At 45.2% G+C, this 15,784-nt stretch overlaps 1 protein-coding gene and 1 long non-coding RNA gene across 5 annotated transcripts in view; both read left to right on the top strand.

The window, feature by feature from the left end:
- Positions 1-15,784, top strand: part of LTBP4 (latent transforming growth factor beta binding protein 4) — a 1,283,510-nt gene that overhangs the window by 197,317 nt on the left and 1,070,409 nt on the right. The gene's annotated exons all lie outside the window — the stretch shown is intronic.
- On the top strand, positions 10,236-10,805 carry LOC138565941 (uncharacterized). Its single transcript, XR_011301724.1, has 3 exons — positions 10,236-10,303; positions 10,394-10,446; positions 10,650-10,805. It is a non-coding gene; the product is annotated as an uncharacterized lncRNA (long non-coding RNA).

Here is a 15,784-nt window from a genome sequence, read left to right on the forward strand (position 1 = left end):
TACGCCCTCCCCCACTTCCCCCCACCTTAACCTATTCCTTTACCCCTCTGCATATATTTATTTAATTTAATTTGACCAAAAAAAAAGAATAACATTTTTTTCGATCAAGCATGCTAAATCCGTTTTACACCTGCAGTGAAGGGAAGCACTTGCTCTCGCCTTTATAAAACAAAAGGGAAAATATGTTTCAAACCTTCAGGAAACATACTACAATATTTCACCTCCACCTCAAAGGCCAAGGTAAATATTGAAAAATGTGAGGTTTGGTGGTGTTACGTGGTGACATTTCACCTTGCAATCAGGGAGTACTTACAGCTGAGGGCATTCCACTTGAGTACTGGCTGCAACAAATACTCCAACCAGGAAGTGTTTGTATAATACCAGATGTTTGACCATGACCACCACAGCTGTAATGATGGCCAAAGTGTTTATTGAAATGGGTATGAGAAGGTAGGATAGGAGAGTCCATGTGGGTAATGTTTCTCCTGCCATAGATCGGATGGCAGAGGCATACCATACATCAAGCTATGTGTGATGAACCCTGGCATTATGTATTGGAACAAACCACTAGTGCAAGCTACAGGACCAGAGTCAATAACCTTAACTGGTGTGTGTGAGAGAGAGAGAGAGAGAGAGAGAAGGGAGAGAGAGAGAGAGAGAGAGAGAGAGAGAGAGAGAGAGAGAGAGAGAAGCTATCATCCCAAGTAAGCAAAGAGGGATGTGGTGGGATTATAGATACAGTGGCAATCAATGGCATCAGCTGTTTGTGTGCATGGAATTAATTGTCTGAGCAGGGTGACACCTAGAGTGAGGGATTAGCATCAGGGCTTTAGCTTGGACGGCAGATCAAATGGGTCATTCTGAGATCTAATGCTGCGGGGTTATACTGCTATAGAATATATACTTGCGAGGAACTGGCATGGAGCTTTGGAGAGATAGAAAGAAAGCTACATTAATGGGCCAAATGTAATATAATGGAAGTGTTTTTTTTATAGCGCCCTTCTGCCACTGTCGGCGTGGTTCTGTAAGAGAAAATGGGAGTGTGGTTCATTAGTGGGGTAGTGGGAGAAGCAGAAGCGAAAGTGAGTGTTGAGGGTTGCGGTTTGAAAGTATGCAGCTCGTGTCCCAAACTACTTTCTATGGGTTTGGTGAAGAAACTTGAAAGTTTGCCATCTATAGGGAAGACCCAAATATCTGATAGACCACAGTGCTTTGGGTTTAGTTAGCCGCTGATGTGGGAGAGGGCTAAAGAGGAGTGCTTGTTTGTGTTTCGGTTAGTGCTGAAGTGCTAATGGCTAGGTGTGTGGCCTCCCTCTGTGGGGAGTTTAGCATTTCGTCTAAGGGGTTAGGAGATCTTAAAGGAAGTCAGTAGACAGAAAGGGGGAGTAGGCCTCAAAAGGCAAGACAATCTGCAACCATGCACTCCTACCCGTAGTCGGGTCCTATTTCTCTAGCTTCCAATGCCACCTGTCAAACCTTCTCTCTCTCTCTCTCTCTCTCTCTCTCTCTCTCTCTCTCTCTCTCTCTCTCTCTCCCTTCTCTCTCTCTCTCCTCTGATATCAAATGGCATTTATAACGCGCCTGTACACAAGTGTGTCTAGGCGCGACAAGTGTTCCAAGGGACTCCCTCTTTCCTCTCCCCTCTCTATCTCTCCTTGCTCTCTCTCTTCTCTCGCCCTTCTCTCTCTCCTGTCTCTTCTCTCTCTCTCCCCTATCTCTCCTTGCTCTCTCTCTCTCCTCTCTCGCTCCCTTCTCTCTTTCCTCTCTCTGTTCTCTCTCGCTTCTCTCACACTCTCTCTCTTCTCTCCTTCTCCCTCACTCCTCTCTTTTCCTTCTCGCCCCCTCTCTCTCTCTTTTCTCTGTTCTCTCTCTTCCTCCCTCCTCTCTCTCTTACACATACACATACAGTCTCTGTTTTAAATAGATACATTATATCCCACGAGGAACAAAACACACATCTATGAGTTGGCAGATGGGGGAAGGGATGGTGCGGACACTCAGACATTGCCATGCCCTGCCAAGGAAAGAGCGTAATGTTCAGTGGAAGGGCAGCTTGAAATATGAGGGATCCAGTCACTTATTTCACATTCCTTAGTATGTTGGTTGGCAGGCTGAGAGGTGCACCAAACCTCACTCTAGCATGATGAGGTGCTTTGCTCAGGGGCTTGCTTCGGCTTTTCTGTACAGTTTGCGCGAAAAGGAAGTGCCCTCATCCCACAGTGCATTTATCTATGAGAATAAAATCCAGGTGCAGCCAGTTACGGAAGGAAAGAGGAGCCCGTTGGACTCTTTTCGGAATGCCATGGCGTGATATTTATTGGCGAGAAAAAGCGCTTTAATCAGCTCCTGAGAATGAGGCCTTGTCTACACCATTCCTACCATTCCTATGGTGTCCTCGAGCAACATTGCGCAGTATCCTCTCGTAGGGTCCACATCGACTATAGACCTGTGGACATCTAGAGGCTCGCTACCTTGAGTAACTGGACGCGGCAGGCTCTGCCAGCTGGTAGCTCCTACCCAGACGTTTAGGGTTCATAGTAACTTCCTCTATCCTCACCAACAGAGCCGTCCTGAAGAAGGACACACTGGGCCTCATTATAAGTTTGCCGACCCCGTAGTAACGGTGCTGGTAAGCTACCAGCGCCGTTACTACCGGATCAGCAAACTACGAGTTGTGCTCGCGGGTATCTTTCTGCCCACCAGGTCTGACCTGGCGGGCACAGCGGCACCCGCGAGCACAACCCACAGCCCTATTGAGCTCAATGGGAATGGGAGTAATGAATAGCGGCAATGGGGATGGACCGGGTCGGCCAGGGTCGGAAAGCCCCCGTACGTACCCATTGCCGGGTGCCGGTAATTTCACGAGTTTGTCGGCAAACCGGCACAGCTACCGCCAAACTAGTAATGAGGCCCACTGTCCGAAATGCATCGGCAAGGGCATCTGCACGGCAATAATGAAAAATAAAAGGGAAGATGTTCCTGTACAGGACTCTAGGATTGTTATATATATTGCATTAGATTGATTGGAGCATAAGTGGTTCTAGTATGCAGTAGTGTTTACTACACCCCAGGCGTCCCCGGGTCTGATGATTCTTTTCACCAGGCGAGGGCAGGGCCTGTTGAAGCAGGGCACGGCGTTTGCACAGAGTCTGCAAAGACTATGGGGACCGAAGAATTGGCGAGAAACTGCCTTCTGATTTAAGTCTAAAAACACATTTATAAGTTCTGGGAGCACATTACAAAATCTGACCCAAACAGCAGCCACCAAAAGAAATTAAAGGGGCCAATTCAATGAGAGGCTCAATAGCGTTCTGTGTCACACGCTACAAGCCCATGACAGCACAACCTGTCAGAGTCTCACAAGAAGACACAACCGAAGTAGTTTCCAGGGCATATGAATTAGTTCCAAGGAACTCATTATGCGCCCCTAGCAGTGGGCAAACTTGGGGGTAGAACAACAAACTCGAATGCTACCAGTCACTTGAATGAAACCTTCAACTTGCAAATTGTGATCTGAAGTGCCAACCAGAGGCAAACACGCCCCAATACCTAATATTGGCCCAATTCACAAAGCGTTTTCGGTGCATCTAATGGTATGCTCTAGTTATTGATTGAAGTGAGCGGGAACGGTCAGGAGCGGTGTTCCACTAATTCTTTCACCATTCTGAAACCGTTCTTTGTGAAGTTAAAGAACAGTCCTCCACTTTACCACTGGATATCAGTTACAGCTGAACTGAAATCTGTTTCAACTCAATTGGCTGTCACCCAGCATGACTGTGCCCTTGAAAAATGTGTTGCAAGTGGCTCCCTTCCGTCCTACTCTGTACCCTGCCGGAGTCACAGTTCCACTACTTTTTTGGTGCACTTCCATCACTGACTCAATAGTGCATAGCCTTTATTTGCTGCAAAAAATGTTGCACCCTTTCATTAAGGAAATCTCAGTGTCTGACCATAGATTCAGACATTCGGATGTCTGTTCCCCCTTCATCACAATCATGCAAAGGGGAGGCTTGGTGGGGCTTGCCTGTGCCTTTTAAAGTATGCCCTGAATTCACAAACAGAATGAGCTTTGAAAGGCACCTGTTCCAGACATGTGCAGGGGATTGTGCAATGCATGAGAGAGTCATTCCTCACTCTTTCATAGCAGTAATAAGAAACACGGCTGGGCCCACTTGCATTGTTATACTTCAAACAGGGTTTCATTGATTTGTCTTTTTTTTACATTTCACAGTGATGGGCCCATCACTGTCAAATGTGCCCCCAGTACCCAGCTGGGTTCAGGGCTCTAATCACACATTAGTGTAGGTAGCACATTCCTGACACTAATGCACACAGGGGAGCAGGCCGGTGCATCATTTAGAATGGTGCACAGCCCCCCCACAAATGTGCAATTCATCTTTGCGAATAAGGTGACATGCACATTTCCAAAACCTGGGCATCTAAAAAAGCATGCACTATATTTAGATGCTTCTTGGCCACTTTGTGACCACAGGGTCTAAAAATAGGTGTCCTTACCCAGGTGAAGCTGCCAACAGAGACAGGCCGCTATCTGACATGGGGGAAATTGGGACCTAAAGGCACTTTTTCCTGAACAAACCTGCCTGCAAAGATATTTTGGAGATTTTAGTTTTGAAAGTCTGCAAAATGGAACATGTATTGGCAACACAGATACAACAAGGGGGCTTGATTTGCCCAATGTTCCCAAGTGAATGCTTGTAGGCGCACTTACTATAACATATAAGGGAACTAAAGGACTTTGAGATAGTCATGTGCCCAGGATCACACCATACTCGCTCAAGTGGAGAAGCTGGTTAATAATACAGCCCCCCTGCTTGTCTCGGCTGCAGGGCATGTACAGGTTCGGACAGTTGTCGCTATTGGTGAGTAGCCATCGTGGATGTTTAACTGTAACTGTCTGCCAAGCACTGTTTGCTGCAGCATCATGGAGCCCAACATAGTGCAGGGATTGCAGAAAGCATCTTGGTCATTGACTGCCTGGGCTTGCATGCTGTTCTTGCTCTGCTGTGTGTGGTACTGTTGTGGCCCTGGGGAGATCAGTGGCTGACATTTGGTTTGATTGCTTGTTGACACCATAGGGGGTGGTCGTCTTAGTCTTCATTCAGCAAGTTTATGGCTGTGTAAAAGAGGGGTGTTTTCAGGACTGCCCTAAAGTAGTAGTAATAGCAATAAAAATAATGTATTAATCAAGACTTATTACCCGAGAAACCAGTTTCAAGGTGCTATACAAAATACAATAATGACAATAAATAACAATGACAAATACAATACAGAAAAAATAAAATAGCTGGTCTATCTCCTGGCCGTATGCCTGTGCTAACTTGGGGATAGGGTGGAAGGTGGTTCTAGGGCGGCCATTCTGAAACGCTAGATTTGTAGGCAGGTTATTTTATGTTTGGTGATGGAGGGGTTGCGGAAGGGGCATGTGTGTGACTGCAAAGTACACCGGTTATTTCAATGTGGATTGCATCATGAGTGATGCAAAAGTATATGGATTTCATTCAACCATCAAAGAGGAGCCATTGAAGATGACAGAATGCCGTTGTGGTGTGGTCTCAGGGCTGAACACCAGATGTTAAACAAGCTCCTATGCCTATGCCTGTGATTATAGGAGACAGTGTACACCACATCCCACAAAACAGTGTGGGCACTACAATGCCTTCAACTGTAATCTATAGCTTACTTTCTGCACTGGTATTTTTTCGGATGGAAATACCAGACCACATTGACCCTCCACTAAAGCGTTGTGTGTGTGGCCCAGATGAAGACTATGGGATGGAAATGAGAAATATTATCAAGGACATCAGTCCACTCTACCATTATCACGATCCATACCGTTGCTTGGGGCCTATACCTACTAATCAACCAGCAGAGCTCTAGATTTTATTTATTTATTTATTTTATTTTTGACATGTGTGACAACGCCCAGACCCAGAGGTATCACAGAGTTAACTACAGTAAATCAGTGAAAGGCAAAGGGTTCATAACAGGCATCGGAATAGAATGCAAGAAACAGCATTACACATATGTTTGGAACAGCCAGGTTTTAACTTGTTTTTTTAAAGTAGAGTAGGATTGCTCATCTCTGGTAGAGGCATTGAAAAATGGGCGCAGTACCCTCTTTTTTGGTTTCGGGGGGGGCCTGACTCGTGAGGGTTTGGTAAATCTATATAGGAAAGAGAAATGAGTCTCTGATAGATCCTGGAAGGGAGTGGCAGAGAGATGGCGCTGTGACACCAAAGCTGACCCCGCCAGCTCTTTTGATCTTGAAGTCAGGGGTGACCAGGAGAGTACTAGAGCTGGATCTGAGCATTCGGGGGGAGATGTTTTGGGTAATGCAGTTGTTGAGATAGAGGAGCACATCCTTGTAGATACAGCAGTGGGTGATAGAGTTTTGTAGTCGACTTGTGCTTTGATCGGGAGCCAGTGGGCCTCACTTCTGTTTGCAGTGATGTGATCGGAACATTTTAGTCCGCGGTCCGCTCGCAATGCCTTATTTTGTAGTAACTGAAGTTTGGACATGTGAGCAGCAGCGGTGCTAGCAGTGGGGGGCATTAGCAGGATGTTGCAGTAGTCCAGTTTTGAGAGGATCAGTGCACGCGCGAGTGTGAGGCAATTATCAGAGGAGAGTGCGATGACTTCCCATTGGTGGGCCATCTGGAACCAAGGCTTTCAGGTCCTCACCAGAGGTAGGTTCCAGGTGTGTTGCCACAGCAAACATTGTGGCCGCCGGTTTCCAAATACTGAGCCTGCTGAACTTTGGACCCAATATTTGCTAATATAGGGCTTGTGGGTGACTGTAGATTGGTCTTGATCAGAGCATGCAAAGAGAGCGGAGAGGGGTTCATATAGCGAATCGCCTGTGCGAGTGCAGAGAGATTCCAAATGGCATTTTCACAAAGAGCCATATAGATGTGCCAATCAGTCTTTTGATACTCGAGGGCATCATGGAAAGTGACTAGTTACAAGACATTGCCATGAATAATCCAAGAGACAACCTGGTGGTTTGCACTACGTGGCCACTTTTATTATATAAGGAGCAACACCACAGCATTCCATAAGAGAGGTTTTTATTTAATAGTGTAAACTGTGACGTGAATCCCTTCTACGGACTCCCCATTTTGGCAGACAAGGCTAAGTAAATGATTTGCCAGGATTAGACACTTTGGTTAATTGGTGAAGCTGGGATTTGAGTCCAGTCTGCAATTTAGGCACGCATATTGCCCCAGATTTTGTTTTTTTATGTTTTATGGTTTCATTTTAAACAACTAAAACAATAGCTTGATAGAAATGCTTTGAAACGTACACACATACACAATACACTAACCTGACATTACACAAACCTCTGCAACATGTTGAGTAAAAAAAGTATGATTATAGCTTTAGTTTCCCCTTCCTGAATCGACAACAATGGCATCATGCACAGTGTCGTTTTGGGGTTTAAGACTAGTTTATCAAGACTTAAAGACGCACGTGCGCGCACACACACAAGGCGAGATATAGTCACCTACTTGTAGTCATTATTCCAGGTTGTATGCGTCAGTAAGCACCACTCCCATTTGCCCACCGTTCCCACCTCTTAAGGGATAGTAGTCAACACCCGATGCTCCCCTCATAGCTCTACCTACAGATATCTGCCATTAATCTCCTGTTTCACATCACCACTCATAGAAGATAAAGGATGTGTTAAGAAGCTATCTGACAGATTCCAGGTGGAGCCACTGTGGCACCCCATGTCTGAGTCTGTGCCCTGAGCGCAGGAAAAGCAGTGAAGAGCTAATCCTGTGGCAGCTAAGCTAATTTGCGACTTTCCCCGGACAGGTTGTGTGCAGGACACAGGGTATGACTAGTACTCTGCCTGCCCGATTCTACCAAAATGCACGGGCTATCTTTGTGAATAAGGTGGCCTGCATATTTCTGACTTGTGGACATCTTTGGGAAGCCCATTGTGTGCGTTTCTGGCTAGTGTCTAAGCTCCCTCCATCTCTTCAGAGCTTTTCTTGGCACATGCATGCAGGATCCTGGGGAGAGCGTGTAGTTGTTCCCAGCGCTGGTCAATGGGCTGGCTCTTGCCAAGTCCGAGATCCGGCATCAGATGTCTAGCCGGATCTCGGACCCGGCCTGCCTAAGCCCTAGCAAGGCTTTGCAGAGGGAAGCCCGGGGCTCAGTGATCTAATGTGCTCTGTCTCCATTCCCCAGCCGTCACTCGCGTTCAGCCTGTTTTCTGGCCTGAAAGGGACACCACTGCAATCATTGGGCTATGAGTGTCACTGTGGAGGGGGCCATCACTGTTAAAAGCAGCCTTTCTACATACTGGGCACACTATTGTTTCCCAAATGTGTATCTTACACGTTAACAGAAAAAGAAAAGTTATTTCCAAACTCAAAAATGCTGCTTAAACTTGCATTCCCTGGCTTTCTTTGAAATGCGTTCCTTTTTTTTATCAGAGTATCACACAAATACCCTGCAATTTGTGTGCCCCTTCCTTTGTGTTTTATCACAGGTTACATTTATAAAGATGATATATGCTTGTCAAGCTACTTAATCACAAATATAGGCTTCTGTTGTGCTGACAACAGTTATTAGGAAATTAAACACTGGAATCACGGGTGACAACTTTTGATTTTCACTACAGGGGCAGAAATACCCCTACCTCTGCCTTAAATATAAGCGAGCAACCAGCCGAACACATCCCCTGGCCAAACACATTTTATAGCACTTGTTTTTTTTTATAAGGAATTGAAAAAAGTCATACGATTAACAACCAGTTCTTAATAAAAAAACATCTCAGCAACGGTCTCTCAACCAGCTGAGCTACTCTGGTAGCCTCATTCTATAGAACATGTCTATGGATCCCTTAATTAGGACTTTAAGTGGGTTATGAAATCGAGGGGGGTCCTCATTTGGGGGCTTGGCTTGTGGGATGGGCGTGGCTTTAAAAAAGTACGCAAACCATTGTAAGGTACGTAAACAAATATATAAATGCATTTAAGCATTTATATATTTGTATACAAACCTTACTATGGTTTGTGTAGTATGCAAGATGAAGAGGGTGAGGAGGGCACCACTTGAAAGTTTAGTCTTGTAGTAGTTGCTTAGATTAAGAAAATCATGAATTTTCTATAAAAAGTAGTCTTTTATAACGTTCTCGCCTGGAGCTGCCAATCCAAAAAACGGTCCTGTAGCACTAGGAACTAATCGAACAAAAAACCCTCCAGGAAACAAAGTGACTCCACTTTGTTAGGAAAGGCGCTTCACAGTTAGCCCCAGTTAGGTTGCTAATATTTAGTATGCTGTAGATTAAGTATCAGGTTTTCGATATGAAAGTAATGAAATTCAAAGAATTGTTTGATTCTTGGCAGGAATTGTTTAATTCACATTCCTGTAATATTTTTATGGCTCTGTTATATAACTGCACTTTACAATTGTTGCCGTAATTCTTTATGATTGGACCACACCTGGGTTGATTTCTTCATAATAGTGGAATGCACTACATATAACTGTTGCTCTACTTGCACACATTTGGATCAATTATTTGATCCCGTTCATACCTTAGGTACACCAATGATTGCTTATCCTGATGTATTTCACATGCACATAATTAAGTCTTGATAACCCCGCATAAGTGGTAGTTTACACTGGATCAACAAAACACACTCTACTTCCATACATTTCAATCTGATTCATTGGTTCATTTTGGACACAATGCTTAAATAACATCATTTTGGATCAAGCACGTCCAAGTGGCATTCCTCAATGGATCAACACATTTCCCCAAACCCTCTTCTATCACACATTTTTTATTTTTCCATTTTAATTTTAGTCGTTGGTTCGCTCTGAACTCATTGCTTAAATGACATCATAGCGATCAATGCACAGTTAACAGAATACATGTCCTAGTGATGGATTACACTGGATCAACTAATTCCTCCATACGCTCTACTTCCTCAAATTTAGTCGCTGGTTCGTTGCGGACGCATAGTTTTTAATACATCATTGTGATCCATGTAAAGAATACCCTTCCTGCACAAGTAACTGCGCCTTTAAGGCTTCGAAGACACGAGATTACAATCATGCGCATTGAATCTCAATGCGACGGTCACCATGGAGACATCCCTGCCTCCGGGCTCGCGCCCGAGGGTGGGGCGCGAGGCGTACATGCTCCAGTTGGACCACGACGCCTCACACCGTCTCCATGGTAACCTTTAAAATGAAAGGTAAACTAAAGCGAGCGCGTTGCAAGCGGCTCACTCTGCGGTCACGGCTTGTGAACAGCAGATGCTTAGTAAGTACAGCAGCAACTATTAGGCTTTACTTGCTTCACTTACTGAAGTTCTTGAGGATGACTCAGTATTATTGTTTAACTTTCTCGTAGATCTTGTTGTACTACTGTACAATACCACGATCCAAGCATTCGGCATGACCAAGGTAGGACATGCACATATAGTTTAAAGATAGAAAGAAAATGCACATTTACTTCAGTTAACTAATCGGGATGCCGTTTTGTTTTATTTGTGTTCATTATCTCTTCAAATGGACGTGGCTCGCGGATTGGTATGTGCTTTTGTAATTACCTTTAAATAATGGATGTTATGTGTACACATATACTGTTAACAATGATGAAATATAAGTCATGCTATATAATTTGTTTTTTGTTATAATACCGCCCTGATGAAGGTTTTATCCGAAATGCATTGGCACCAGAGTATTATGGGCAATTTGAGATGCAAACTCATTGTGTGATTTAAAAAGACAAACTTTGGCAGCAAATATTACAGGAATGTGAATTAAACAATTCCTGCCAAGAATCAAAAATTCTTTGAATTTCATTACTTTCATATCGAAAACGTGATACTTAATCTACAGCATACTAAATATTAGCAACCTAACTGGGGCTAACTGTGAAGTGCCTTTCCTACAAAGTGGAGTCACTTTGTTTCCTGGAGGTTTTTTGTGTAGTATGCAAGCCATCTTTTATAAACATAGAAATGTTTTATAAAGATGGCTTGAAGAGTACGGAAACCATAAGGTACGCACCCAAATATATAATTGTTAGATATTTGTGTGCGTACCTTACTATGGTTTGTGTACTTTTCAAGCCATCTTTTATAAACATAGAAATATATTACATATTTCTTTGTTTATAAAAGACGGCGTGCATACTACACAAACCATAGTAAGGTACGCATACAAATATATAAATGCTTGCATGCATTTATATATTTGCGTACCTTCCTATGGTTTATTTGCTTTTTTAGCCCACGCCACAAGCCACGCCCCCAAAGAGGCCCCCCCTCGATTTCTTACCCCACTTAAAGACCTGGTGGCGCATCGCCCATCGCAGCTGCGGCCGCAGTGGAATAATGTGGTGGGACCGGGGGGGGGGGCCGCCGGCAGGGCCCCCAGCTCAACCCCACTTTTAGGAGACTGCCCCACTTAAAGCACTGCCCTTAATGTACTAAGAATCACTGTATTACGTTTGCACCACTGTCATAGAAGTGATTTAAAGTGGAATTGATGTACAGTGTAAAGTTTGGAAAGAAGCAGCATGAAAGAAATCGCACCATTTCTGAACTATTATTTTGAACATTTCATTAAAGTGGCTTTCAACTGCCAGCTCCGCCCCCTCAGAACTGTGCCCCCTCCTCCAAACTCTGCCTCATTCTGGGCCTCGTGGGATCCCCCTTTAACTTGTTTCCCATTTCCAGCACTGGACTTGTTCCCAATTAACAGTGTGAGCTGGTTCTTTGCAGCCATCTTCTGCTCTGTGTTCTTTTTTCTATCACACACACGTGTGTCTGCTTCCCACCCCCGGCCTGACATTGGCTGGGCGGTTTATGCAAGCGCTTCTGGGGCTGGGAGGGAGGGTTGGGCGGGGGCTACCTTGCCCTGAGCAGGATCCCTTTTGAAATGCATACTCTTTTCATTAAGGCCTCCCCGTCCCATATCTGCCCGGAGATTCCCCAATTAGGAAGAGGAATGGCCTCAGCGCCGACATGATGGAGGGGATTTTAACTGGAGACACGCGGCGGGACTGCGCACGTGTTTGAAAACGGCTCCTCTTAACATGGCGTCGCCCCGCGAGCTTGGAGTTTGCCTTATCGAAATAGTAAAAATGCTTCTCCAAGGCAAACCTCCGGACCGCACCAGGCCTTCACTTATGGTGTCCTTATACTGGAGTCTGACAACGGTCAGACATCGCGACTGACGACAGTTCAAAAGCATTGCTTGCCAACAGGTCTTCCCTGAGTAACTAAAGCACTCCTGGCGGTTGACAAATCATTGATACTTGGCCACCTGCTTTTTCATGATAACTATGTATTTTCTGTTTTGTAGCTCGCCACTAGTGTACAGGGTACTTCGTGGCGCTAGACAGTCTCCAACCCCGCTTTCCTCCTTCCAAGGCCGCTGTCCGGCTCTCTAGCCCTACTTTTAACATGGCACTCAGGCATGGATCTATCTGTGTGTTGCGCGGGGTAGTCCAGCAATAAATAAATAGTCACGAGGGAGAAGCCCTCCTTTGGTAGCCTTACCATGCTTGTGTTGGGTCGTCCATCTTTGTTAATTGGGCTGTTGTCACTCATTTGGCCTCAATGTCTGGTAAATTCAACCTCTTTAATCGAGGAGCGCAGGCCCAGCCTCCACAGTGGAGCGTTGGACGGCATAGCCCAGATGTGGCTAGCTGTGTGCACAGGGGCTGCCCTGCTCTATGGGGGGCGGGGGGTGACGGGGGAGCTTTCAAGGCATCTGGCAGCACCGTAGGGGGAGATGAGAGTCAGTGGTTTGCTAAGCCATTGCCGCCATTTAACACCTAACACTCACTCCCTGATTGCTACTGCACACCCAGCTGTGCTTTAGTTCAAAGTATCTTCAGCGTAGACTGCAGTGCAGCGCGCACGCCAGTCATCAGGAAACCGATGGCTTTCTAAAACGTTTAAAAATATCCCGTGGCAGCCAGGGATGAGTGAACTGGGCTGTGAAAAACTCAAACCACCCGAACTGCAGGTGGTTTGAGACCCTCAAAATCTTAAAACATTTTGGAGAGATTATTCCGGAAAAGTTAGAGTTCACTCGTGGGTGAAATATGAAGGCTCTGAGGAGGAGGGGAGGCTACTGCCAACTCCACCAGGGCCCTATAGCATGCCCAGTGCCCTCCTTGGGCGGGCAGGCCCCTGCATGATATTGGCGTTGACTATATTGGCTTTATTTTATACCTTTGCTTTAACATTCTGCCAATGGTAGAAGGGAGGATAGCTCAGGGGCAATGTGCTCACTTTGGAAGCAAGCCAACGTGGAGCAACCCAGGTTCAATCCCCGGGTCTGTGCTTAGAAACCTCTGGCTATTAAGCGTGTTATAAATAACCAATTATAATTACACTACCTGGGGGCGTGGTCCAGCATCCCTTCTGAGGACTGACTATGCCACAAAGACATTGAAACAAGCCAACACATACTAACTTCCCGCTCGGTATTAAGAACTCAATACGCCAGGGGAGATTGCCACTTTGTCAGGCAACCTGAATACATGGAATCGGAAAAATGTTGGTGCATGCTGCTTGCAGCCGAATCAGTAGTTATTACTGCTGCTGCCCTCCACACTTGGAAAGCAGTGGTACTCTGGCTGCATACAAAAAAGAGGGAAAGGGGTGGCAGCACAGATGGTTGGGGGGTGAAGGGGTAGAGACCAGGATCACTAACTTTGGCTGAAAAGTGAAGCAAGGATTTTAATCCATTCTTCAAATTTGACCACATACGTTCCAATATTTACTCAGAAAAAATCATTTGGATTTCAAGGCCTACAGTAAAAAGCACAAATTGCACAACAAAGCCACATGGCAGCATATGAAACCTTATAGCAACATGTTAAGTCAAAAGAATATTATTGTGGCTTTCATTTTCACATGCCAGTTGATAAACTATAAGTCCCAGAATGCAAGATAATGTCAACCTGATAAATCTATTTAAGCCCACTGTACTTTCAGTGATTTAAGACAGGCAGTAAAAGAAGTTGTGTAATAAACTCAGATAGATATGGGGATTCTGTCACAAACCCTCCAGCTCGTTGTCATTCATGATCGATTAGGTGACATAAAGCAACTTTATATTTTGGAATCCTAATGGATATAAAAAAATCTTTAAATGGGTCGCACAGATTTGCAAGGTAGCTGGTGCTTCGTGAGCTCTTTGTGCTGGACACATTCCATCATGCATATGGAAGGCTCTGCCACTGATAAAAGAAATGTGTTTGCAACCTGAGCACCTTAACGACCTGCAGAGCCAGGACTGTGTGTGCACGTGTGTGTGTGTGTGCCTGCTTAGCTGTGACTTGGGAAACTGGCAGTGCTTGAATGTCTGGCCTGAGCCGATTTTATATTTGGCTCAGGAGAAAGAGAAAGCGTCCAGGATACGTTTCTTGAGCCTTTGAACTAAAGTTGCGCTCTGCAAAAAGTAAACGAACTAGCGGTACGGCGCGGCGTACCGATGATTTATATTACACTTCCAGTTCTGATTGGAGGTCTCACTGGGAATTCACCTACCCTGCTCCCCAGATCTTGAAGGGTACATATGAGTGTGCCTGCCATCGCCCCAGTTCTTCATTTGTAATGGCCTGGCAAAGAACACCTTCGCAACTTTCTGCGTACCCCTAGACACGCAGCTCCAGAATCTATAAGCAGCTGAGCAAGACCTCACTTCCACTTCCTATCTGCTTTCAGACCAAACTAGCCGAGAAGCTGGAGCCTGCTGCTTGGTCCTTGGTCCTGTTAAGGACATTCCAACCCTTTCATTCCGGAGTATATCCAAAGCAATCGCCGGGGTTTTCAGGTGACGGGTGGCCTTGCAATCCTCCACTCGGGCTCTACTGTTTTTTGTGGGTGCTGGTAAATATGACCTTGCCTTTTGTTTTGTACTGGGTTGTTCTCCTCAATGAAGTAGACTCCAATGCACTTCCCATTGTAACCTATAGATTCAACCTATAGGATTCAACCTATAGGATTCAACCTATAGTTTCAACCTATAGGATGTTTTAGAGGCAGCTGATCTTGACTTCATTCCAGGTGCTGCTGTGTTCACTATTTACAAAGGACCTGTTTATGTTGTGAACTGCTACAGTCACGTCGCGGTGGCGCAAGGTGAAGGGAATTTCCCTTGCTTTCACGTTAGCATATTTGTGATGGAACATTGCTAATATTGCCTCCATTAATTATGCATTTGTTGTTTTAAAAGGTGCCACATACACGCAAAATGTTTCAGAGCATGAGGGACTAAAACTGAGTTTAGCAGTAAGGTGGGTCGGGGTTGGTCATTTTTGCGCCAAGAGGGGTACACTAATAATAATAATAATAATAATAATATAATAACAGCTCAACAAAATAACTCAATAAAACACCCCAGGCTTGCTGTGACTGGTACAGCCTGTTTATTACAATGAATAACATAAGTTAACAACACACTATAGACAAAGGTTCTGGGGCAGTGCTTCGTTTCTTTGACCGGCTAGAGGTAGAAGTGCTAGACTTACAGGGCCTGAGGCCTCTTAGCTCAAGATATAATGTTTTGGGGAGTGCCACCGGGGCTAATTGAGATCAGTATGAAAGAGTACTGGGAGAGGTATGTTTTTAAGCCCCTTTGGGTCCTTAGGTGGTCTGGTTCCTGCTTGTAGATTCCTAAGCTCCTACCCTTAGCTGCCAGGCTTCTCGCCCCTGCCTTTTGGAGTCTAAACTTTGCCTGGGACAACATTTCTTGGGTCGCTGAATGGAGGTGTCTT

Source organism: Ambystoma mexicanum, chromosome 2p, assembly GCF_040938575.1.
Source record: "Ambystoma mexicanum isolate Mex_15411 chromosome 2p, UKY_AmexF1_1, whole genome shotgun sequence".
Taxonomy (NCBI): Eukaryota; Metazoa; Chordata; class Amphibia; order Caudata; family Ambystomatidae; genus Ambystoma; species Ambystoma mexicanum.